This window comes from Monodelphis domestica, chromosome 5 (assembly GCF_027887165.1).
Source record: "Monodelphis domestica isolate mMonDom1 chromosome 5, mMonDom1.pri, whole genome shotgun sequence".
Taxonomy (NCBI): Eukaryota; Metazoa; Chordata; class Mammalia; order Didelphimorphia; family Didelphidae; genus Monodelphis; species Monodelphis domestica.
In genome coordinates this window covers 305,145,513-305,155,454 of record NC_077231.1, presented here as the reverse complement: position 1 = coordinate 305,155,454, position 9,942 = coordinate 305,145,513, and positions in this window count along the sequence as shown.

Below are 9,942 nucleotides of genomic sequence, written 5' to 3'. Positions count from 1 at the left end.
TCCTGGAATATTCTAAGTGCTTAATAAATGCTTACTAGCCTTTTTCTCCCCTCTTCTTCCTACAAAGTATATCTACTCAATATAGCATAGGACTGATAAAACTAAACTTCTCCCCCTCTCAAAGACCTTTCCGCTGGACATCAAGGGCTTCTGGCATAGGCCTCCCAAAAGAACCTTCTCCCAGCTCAATGGGTTATAGGAACCCAAACCCCATGAGGGTTATTCGTTTTTATTTCTTAAGCCTAACACTTCCACAGCAGTGGTTCTAAAAAAAACTCTCAAGTGTTGAGAGGGCTTATTATGCAATCAATCCTTGCTAGTTTTCCCTTTGGCAAGGAAAATCCTGAGTGTAATTTAGAAACCTTCCAGTAAACTTCTTACTAAATCTTCTAAACTAGGCCTCATCGAGGCCTGGAGGGGACTCTGAGGTCCAGAAGGTTAAACCAGGACAATACAAGCCCTGGGAAGCCTTACCCAGCAAGAAAAGCTTCAGTATAGGTGTCAAGGCACAACAGACATTTCTCTTGTGTAAACCAGTATGGATAACTGAGGAAGGGATCCTCACCAGAAGGCTGACCTTCAAAGGATGGACAATTTTAACTGCAGCATTTCACGAAGGTGTGGAACGGTTGTGATGTCCTTTAGGAAAGAGAGTGCCCACGCTGATGAAATGAGGCATCTTTGGAAGTATCTAATCTATCAAGAAGCACTTATTAAGACCTAGTACAGGATGTGGGCATCTAGGCAGCCCTTGTGGATAGAGTGCTGGGCCTGGAGTCAGGAAGACCCAAGTTCAAATGTGGCCTCAATCATTGACTAGCTGTGTGACTCTGGGCAAGTCACTTGCCCCTATTTGCCTCAGTTTCTTCATCTGTAAAATGAGCCGGGGAAGGAAATAGCCAACTACTCTAGTAATTCTGCCAAGAAAATCCCAAGTGGGGTCACAAAAGTTGGACACAACCGCAGCAAAGAATAGTATAAGATGTATCTGATATTGTGAGAAGCAGTGGGAACATAAAAGAAAAAAGGATGAAACAATCCCTGCCCTCGAGAAGCTTACAGTCTATTGCCGGAGATATGTATATATATATATAGACTTCAGTATATCTAGGTATACTTAAGAATATACATATATATGTAATTATAAGTATATCCTTAAGTAAAAGTATATACTTAATATATATATATATATTTCTATATCTTAAATATATGCAAAATAAAACCAAGTCATTTGCAGAGGACTCACTTGCAGCGAAGGGAGTCTGGAAAAGCTTTATAGAAAAGGCGGCCCATGAGCTGAGTTTTGGAAGAAACTGAGTATTCTAAGAAGCCCAGATGGGAGTGGGGAGAGCATTCCGAGCCTGGGGGACAGCCAGTGCAAGGAATGAAGTCAAAGAATGAAAGTGCCCACTTATACCAAGTGCAAAACGATCCCGTCATTCCTCTCTTCCCAAGCCACTATTTTCCAGGAAAAAAAATACTACTAAAGAATTAATTATCCGCAGACAGGCTTTGAGACAGAAAAAGATGGAACTAGAAGAATTCCCTCCCCTCAGTCTTGCGTTTTTGATTCCCACGGGCCACTGAGAATAAGGGAGACAGCTCCCAAATGTGCAGTGATCACAAGGTGTTTTGTGAGGGAAATGACACCAGATGAAGTTTCAAATGTGTCAACGAGATGGTTTAAGCTCCGTGATCTCTTTACAAGGTGATAACCTCTTTGATTGGGTCTGAAAGAGAACAGCTGATTAGCTAACTGGCCTCTGAGGGCTTTAAATAGCTGGAGGAATTTGTGGAGGTGGGCCAGTCAAGTGGTGAAGGACTCCAGGCTCAGGAGTGTCTTGAAAAAGCAGATGCTTGCACCTTTGCCAAGGGACAGCAAGTGTGTGTGGTGGGGGTGGGGTGGGGGGCAGGCTATGGTGGCCCAAGGCAGAATGAGTCAGGAGTGTTGTGGTACCCTCTCCCCCCATCATCTACCATGTCATTGGAGAGACTAAACCAAGAGAAAACTAAGTATCCAACTAAGAGCAAAGAGAGACATTCTAAGAACAAACATGGACACAGAGAAGTGGGTCTCTTAACAAGCATTTAGCATTGATTAGGGGCAGACACTCTGCTAAGTACTGAACCAGAAGAAAGGCAGTCTCTGCCCTCAAGGAACTTACATTCTAATGGGGAAGACAACACATAAAAGCAAATGGAAGAGGAGGATGGGGTGGGAGAGAGAAACAGGTCCATGACCTCAGGAGATCACCACTAGAGGAGAGCACTGAAGACATGGCTGGGCCCCCCAATGCACCCCCAAATATGTAAAGCCTTCCTCCCATGAAATGGGCAGGGATGAGATGCTTGTAGTAGTCTGGAATTAGTTAGTCAGGGACTGGTGCAGCTCTGCCTTCTGCACCTCCAAAAGTGCTGCTGTGATGTCTATGCCTTCTTGGGGCTCTTGTTGGTCCACAATTGGGTTCTGAAGTACGTAGGGGCTAAGATATGAGATATCTCCAAAAGCAGGGCTTAAGCAGTAATTATTGGGCTTATAGATTTGTCTTCTGATCCATGAATCTTCTCTCCACAAATGAACTCAATCTCTCAAGATTAATACCTTTTCGGCAGCCAGGGACATAAACAGATTGCAATCTTTCCACACCTCAGTAGACCCCCCCCAACATTCCCTAGTGGCCAGGCTTTTAGGGGTGAGACGTGCCATTTAGGGAGACTGTCCCTTGGATGACAGACACATTCCTTTGATGGGCCTGTGCTTGAAAGCTCTCCAGCTTGGGAGGACCTGCCATTACTTGCCATTGTCGAGAACCAGAGTCATCTCCACATCATCGTGAGTCAACTGTAGATTAATGGAGGTGGTAAATCACAGCTAAAACAAATCTGTATATAAGCTCTGCCAACAGACACGAAAGTGCCCAGTTAGTCACATTTAAGATATTTTAATATGTTTAGCAGTTTGTCATAATTCTATAAATCAGATACCTTTGTTAATAATGTCTCCTGTTTTTGTAAAGTTGTATTTAATACTTCGGACTCAGCAGACTTAACTGTCCTTAGCAGCGTGGAAACCAGACATTTTGACAACCAGGAGAAGCTTCATGAAACATATGTGGGGCAACCAGCATGAAAGGTGCCCTCAGATCAGCATGTTAAAATACATTCCGTGGAGACGGATGATGAGAGGCCATTGCTATTATAAGTACTTATTCCTAATAACTAGGTGCTAAGCTGGGGGTTCCCATGCTCCTAGAGTAGAAGTACCATCAGCATCTTCTAAATGTTGGTGCCCCTCAGTGCCAAGTCCCGATTGTCTTCACTTAGTTACGATCTTGGCTATTAGTGGCTCTTTTGTACCATCCAACCAGAAACAATTATGCCCCAATGTCTGAGCTCTAGGAAAATATGCACTAAGCCTCCCTTTTCCTTCCGCTGTAGAGACATGATCCTTAAGACCAAATTCTTTTTGGTATGCTATTTCTCTTGACAGAAGGAAAATGTATTGGCTTCATCACTGACCATTCTCTCAAGACTGCTAGCCCATTGGGTACCTACTTCCAAAAATACAAACAAAATGAGGAATCCTAGAGGAATGAAGCAGAATGGAAAGAGGGGTTGTAACCTTATAAAAACAAGTCTATCCCACAAAAGAAGCAAGGGAGGGAATCTCAGTAGGAGAAAGTCTCTTCTTTAAGTAGGCAACCAAGTAATTTTGCATATGGGGAAACTGAGATGCAGAGAGGTTAAATGACTTTTCCAGGCCAGCACAGCTGGTAAATCTCAGAGGCAAGATTTGAACTCAAGTCTTCCTGATTCCAAGTCCAGTACACCATCTACTGCCTAGAATTGGAGATCTTTATGCAAAGCTATCCTCTGCAGTGCCTTCTCTCCTCTGCCTTCACTGCCTAGTTCCTTCCTGTTGCCCCTGGCAGCTCTCAGGACCTAACTATGGAACCTCCAGGGTCCAGGATGGCGACAGATAACCACGTTCTGCATTTTCCCCAGCTCATTCCCATATCAAAACTTAACCTGAATGTTGTCCCACTGAAATCCTCCCCTGGGGTTGGTGGATAAAGTGATTGGAGACAGGAGGGTCTTTTGGTTATCTTTTTTTTTTAATAACCCTTACCTTCCATCTTGGAGTCAATACTGTGTATTGGCTCCAAGGCAGAAGAGTGGTAAGGGCTTGGCAATGGGGGTCAAGTGACTTGCCCAGGGTCACGCAGATGGGAAGTGTCTGAGGTCAAATTTGAACCCAGGACCTCCCGTCTCTAGGCCTGGCTCTCAATTCACTGAGCTACCCAGCTGCCTCCTTTTGGTTATCTTTTGATATGGGACTGAGCTGGGAAAAATGCAGAATGTGGTTATCTGTTGCCATCCTGCAAGGTGCTGAGAGTCTCCTTATAAGGTCATTTCTAAAATCAGCAATCTTGAAACTTAAGGAGATTTTTTTTTAGTCTTTTAAATTTTTAAAATTAATTTTAAATTATTTTTCCATGGTTACATGCATTTTCTTTCCCTCCCCACTCCTGGAGCTGATAAACAATTCCACTGGGTTGTACATGGGTAATCACTTGGTACTTATTTCCATATTTTTCATTTTTGTAATCGAGTCATCTTTTAAACCCAAATCCTATACCCATAGAAATGAGTGGTCAATCCTATGCTTTTCTTCTATGTTTCCACTCCCACAGTTCTTTCTCTCGATGCGGATAGCATCCTTTCTTATAAATTCCTCAGGATTGTCCTGGATCATTAAGGAGATTTTTTTTAAGCAAATAAAAAGCCTCCTTTTTCCCACACATTTTATTTATCATCTCTTTTGCCCCACACCTGTCCTTTCATTGGGTATAAGGCACTCTCACCCATAGAATATCCCTTTATCCATTAAGACCAGTAACTTGTTTATGATTTATGGTCTCAGAGATGTGCTCAAACCACTCCAATGACTTGTCCCAGAACCACCCAGCCAATATGGATCTGCAGGACTGGAACTTGACTCTTTATGGCTTTAAGGTCAGCCCACAATTCACTCTGCTTCTGTTGTCTCTCCCAGAGTACAATCACATAATAAACACTTAGGGAAGTACCTAGCACATAGTAGGTGCTTAATAAATGTTTCTTGCCTTGACTTAACTTGATTATAACAGGCAGGGGTTTTGAACTTTCTGGTGTGTCCTGGTCAGTCTAGTATAGCCTCTGGGCTCCTAAGAAGAATGTTTTTAATGCATAAAATAAGATTCATGGGATGACCAAGGAAACGAATTCTATCGAAATAGTCATCCTATCACCATGTTTTTAAAGAACAGAACCATAAACCGATGGGTTGAGAACCCGTGGTGTGCAGTAACATGAGGAACCAGCATCTCAGAAAGCCAGACAAGAGAAATATATAACGAGGCCTGCGAAGGCTTTTAATAAGTCGGAATACAAGGAAATTCTATTCATGTGGCTGAGGATCTATTCTACTGGGGTCAGGTGAGTTTTCACATGTTCAAGTGTTTCAAAAAGGAAAAGATTGGACTTCTTCAGGAAATATCTAGAATGCTAAGGGAGGAGGAACAGGGTCGGGGTGTAAAATTCCAATCAATTAACAGGCTTTTTTTTTTAAACCTTTACCTTCCACTTTAGAATCAAAACTGTGGATCCGTTCCAAGGTAGAAAAATGGTCAGGGCTAGGCAATGGAGTGAAGTGACTTGCCCAGGGTCACACAGCTGGGAAGTGTCTGAGACCACATTTGAACCCAGGTTCTCCCATTGCTAGGTCTGGCTCTCAATCCAGACAGAAGGTCTTTCCGGTTCTTTCTAAAATCCTCCTTTAACCAACGTTTTTAAAGCGCCTACTCTATGCTGGGCACTAAAGACAGTAAGAACTGCTCTCAGGATGTTTGCATTCTTTGGGGGGAAACACCATCTGTGGAATAAATAAAATATAAGAGAGTTTCCTATCAGGCGGTTAAGTTAGGGAAGATCATGAAATCCCAAGCTAAAGAAACAGCATCTTGGGGGAAATGAGCATCTTGCCAGAGCTAGGACAAGAGCAGGCTCAGCCTCTTTTGGAGAGTGCTGCGGGTGATTCATACCCTGGGAGGGATGGCACTGAGCACTGAGAACTTGGAGCAGCTGGCCAAGTGTGGTCACTGTTGGCAGAAGTTAAAAGCAGCCTCTTCTTGGTGAGCCGAGATAATTAGAGCAGGGAGGACCAGACTAGAGACTATAGGGATGGGATGAGGAAGTAATTAACACCTAGAGTTTGATAGGAGATGAGAATCTTAGCCTGACAGAGCCCATGGGGGACTGATGGGACGGACAGGTGGAGGAGATCTCCTAGGGGCTGGGGGACAGAGCTATGCTGTTGCTGTTGTTGTTGTTGTTACAGGGGGAATAACTTGGTGCTCTCTCATTGTGAATCCTATAAACATCATCCCTTGTGCATTATATTTTACCTTGGAATTCCAGTTTCCTGCTCAGACGCTCCCCTACACTTTCCCCATTTCAGGATTTTGGTACCACTATTTTCTGACTCAGACTCCTCAGTTTTTCTTTTGTGAGACCTTGAACTCTTGCCCTGTTCCTCTCTCTCCTGCCCCTTTACCACACAATTAATTATCCTGTAGGGGGGGGAAAGCCTGCTGGATCAGATGTATTTCCCAGCTACAGAAGAATATGAATTCTTATCCAAATATGGAATAAAGTCAAATACAAAAGACAAAACAGGTCCATTCAATTACATGAAATTGAAAACCTTTTGCATGAACAAAATTAATGCAACAAGGATCAGAAGGGAAGCTGTCAACTGGGGGGGGGGATCTTTGCATCAAATATCTCTATCAATATCTCTAATTAGATATATAGGTAACTAGCAAAAATACATAAAGCCCCAAACCATTCTCCCTACTCTTGTGGTTTGAGATGTGGTTGCTTTGCAGAATAATCAGAAAACTATTAGTACACTATGTGAAAGAATGCTCCAAATCACGGATAAGAGAAGTGCAAGGCGGGGGCAGCTGGGTGGCTCAGTGGATTGAGAGCCAGGTCCAGAGATGGAATGTCCTGGGTTCAAATGTGGCCTCAGACACTTCCCAGCTGTGTGACCCTGGGCAAGTCACTTGACCCCCATTGCCTAGCCCTTACCACTCTTTGTATTGGCTCCAAGACGGAAGGTAAGGGTTTAAAAAAAAGAGAGAGAAAAGTGCAAGGCAAAACAAACTTTGAAGGTTTCACTTCATTTTACAACCAGAAAATTGTCATAGGTGGCAAAAGGTGGAAATAATCCATGTTTTGGGAGCCATGGAAAGACTGGCATGCCAATACTTTGTGGATAGATCTATGAAATGGATCTCTGGAAAGTAATTTGGAATTATGAGAGTGGCTAAAATATCCCTACCCTTTGAACTAGTGATTCCACTGATAAGCACAAAGCCCAAGGAGGCCACTGACATAAAGGAAAGAAGACCTCATATACCCCCAAAATATTTATGGAAGCATTTTATTTTTGTGGAGATAAAGAACTACTAAACAGGTAAATGACCACTGATTGGGAAATGGCGAAACAAATTACAATATCTGAGTATATGGACATAATAGAATTTTACTCTGTTGTGAGAAATTTTGAAAGTGATAAATGTAGATCAGCACAGAGAAAAACATATGTGAATAAATATAAAGTGACGTTATTAGAACCAGGAAAATAAGATCCGTAACTACACCAGTTTAAATATTAAAAACAGTAATAATAAGATAATCAAGACTAAATGATATGAACTTATAATAACCAAGCTAGACCAAAGAAAAGCTGGGAGAAGACCCCTAACTCAAATTCCCTTCAGAGGTGGGGAACCACAGGTAGGTAAATTAGTTTTTTTGGTAAGTTGGTTAGTTTTACTGAAATGTTTCTTCTTCTTTTCTTATTCATTATTATAAGGAATAACTCTCCAGGAGGAAGTAGAGAAGGGATACAGTAGGAAATTTGTCACATTAAAAACAAGACAATAGTAGTTAGTATCAGGAGTCTTGCTCAGTCCTCCTCTATCTTCCTCTCTTCCATATGTATTTAGGGATGGACAATAAACTGGCCCTTCCCCTCTCATTCCCACTTCAGAGCAAGCATAGACATCCTTTAGCTGCTTCCTAGTGGCCATGAAGATTCTTCAGTAACTGCTGAGGCAGAACTCAAAGGACATGTGTAAGAGAGACTCTCTACCCCTCAGTCCTCTTTTTCTTGATGGTTTTAAAGTGTGAGGACAGCTCTAGGAACTCCAGAGATGTGGAGGTTTTACTCTTCCTCCTTCTAGCCTCCTAGTCAAGCCTGTGTTTGAGCTGGGGCCACCACTTGTTTGTGTCTCCTTTCCTTTGATGTTGAACCTTGTGAGATCTTGTCTCCCAGGCACCTGGGCATTGGGACACCACCTACTAGAGAACTTGTGCAGAGGCAGACTGGCTGAAAGGGAAAGAATTGCCCCTAAAGAGAGAAAAGAGCATGGGGACCCTTGGGGCTTGATTGGTATCTTTTCTGCTTATTTCCTCCTACTAGGGATGAGACCTTAGGCTGGAGCCAAAATTAGAATTATTCCTTAGGAATCTGAGGTGGGAGAGGAACTGCAGAGCTGGGAGCTCAGTTTCTCTATTGGAGAGTATTGAACCAGGGGCAAATCTCAAAGACAAGTTAAGGATAAGGATTGTGGAAGATCATTAACCCCAATACCTTCAGCTAAATGGTGCCAGGCTAGACATTCTGCTAGAGTAGATTTAGAGAGTTAAAAGACAATATTTATATAGTGCTTTAAAAAAAAACAAACACATATTATCTCATTTCTTCCTCACAGCAATCCTGTGAGGTAAGTACGATTATTATCCCCATTTTGCAGTTGAGGAAATTAAGGGAAACAGAAATTAAGTGATTTTCCTGAGTTTAAACATCTAGAAAGGGTCTGATTAGAATTCAGGTATTCCTGACTCCAGGCCTAAAGCTCTAGCTAGAGTACCAACCCTGGAGTCAGGAAGACTCCTCTTCATGAATTCAAATCTCAGCCTCTTATTAGGTGTGTGACCCTAGATAAGTCACTTAATGCTGTTGGTCTCATTTGGCCATCTGTCAAATAAGCCAGAGAAGGAAATGGCAAATTATTCCAGTATCTTTGCCAAGAAAACCCCAAATGGGGACACAAAGTCAGATACAACTGAAACAAGTGAACAATGATAAAAACTTGCTCCTTTAAGAGTTTAAAGTGTTTTAAGGATTTCAAAGAGCCTTACCTGTATTGTCTTGTTTGATTCTCACAACAACCCTGGGAGAAAGGTATTATTGTTATCATAAACTTGTAGATAAGGAAACTGAGGCTCACAGAGTTTAAATGATTCATCCAGGGCTACCTAAATTGTAAGTATCCCAGGTGGGATTAGGACCAAAGTCTTCCTGACACCAAGGCTAATACTCTGCCCACTATAGCAGACTACCTTCATGTGGATGCTCTTTCCAACAGTGTTGATCACAACTCCACTTATACTTTTTTAAAAAATCTCATTTGAGTTCCTTCTACATCTATCCCTCAACTCCTCCATAGGAAACCCAATGTGCCTTGTTCTCATTGTCTTGACATTGCTTAAAATGAGCATGTTGGTTGTCATCTCTTCTTATCCTTTACTCTGTCTAGATAACTGACTTCTCTCCTCTTGCCATCCCATTCTCTCTGATGATATCCTTCTTATCATTTCTCCTGGGTTATTCTACACTGTAGTCTACTCATGCCCACCATGTGCCTTTCCCATGCCTAGTCAAGAGCCTGAAGTTTCAATGCTTTCCTGATACAGATATATAACACAGTTTGAAAACAGTGACATTATAACAATTGGTCCTCCAAAGAAGACAGATGAAAAAGCACCTCCCCTTGTTTCTTTGAAGACATGAAGATTAGGGATATGGAACACCACACATAACAACAG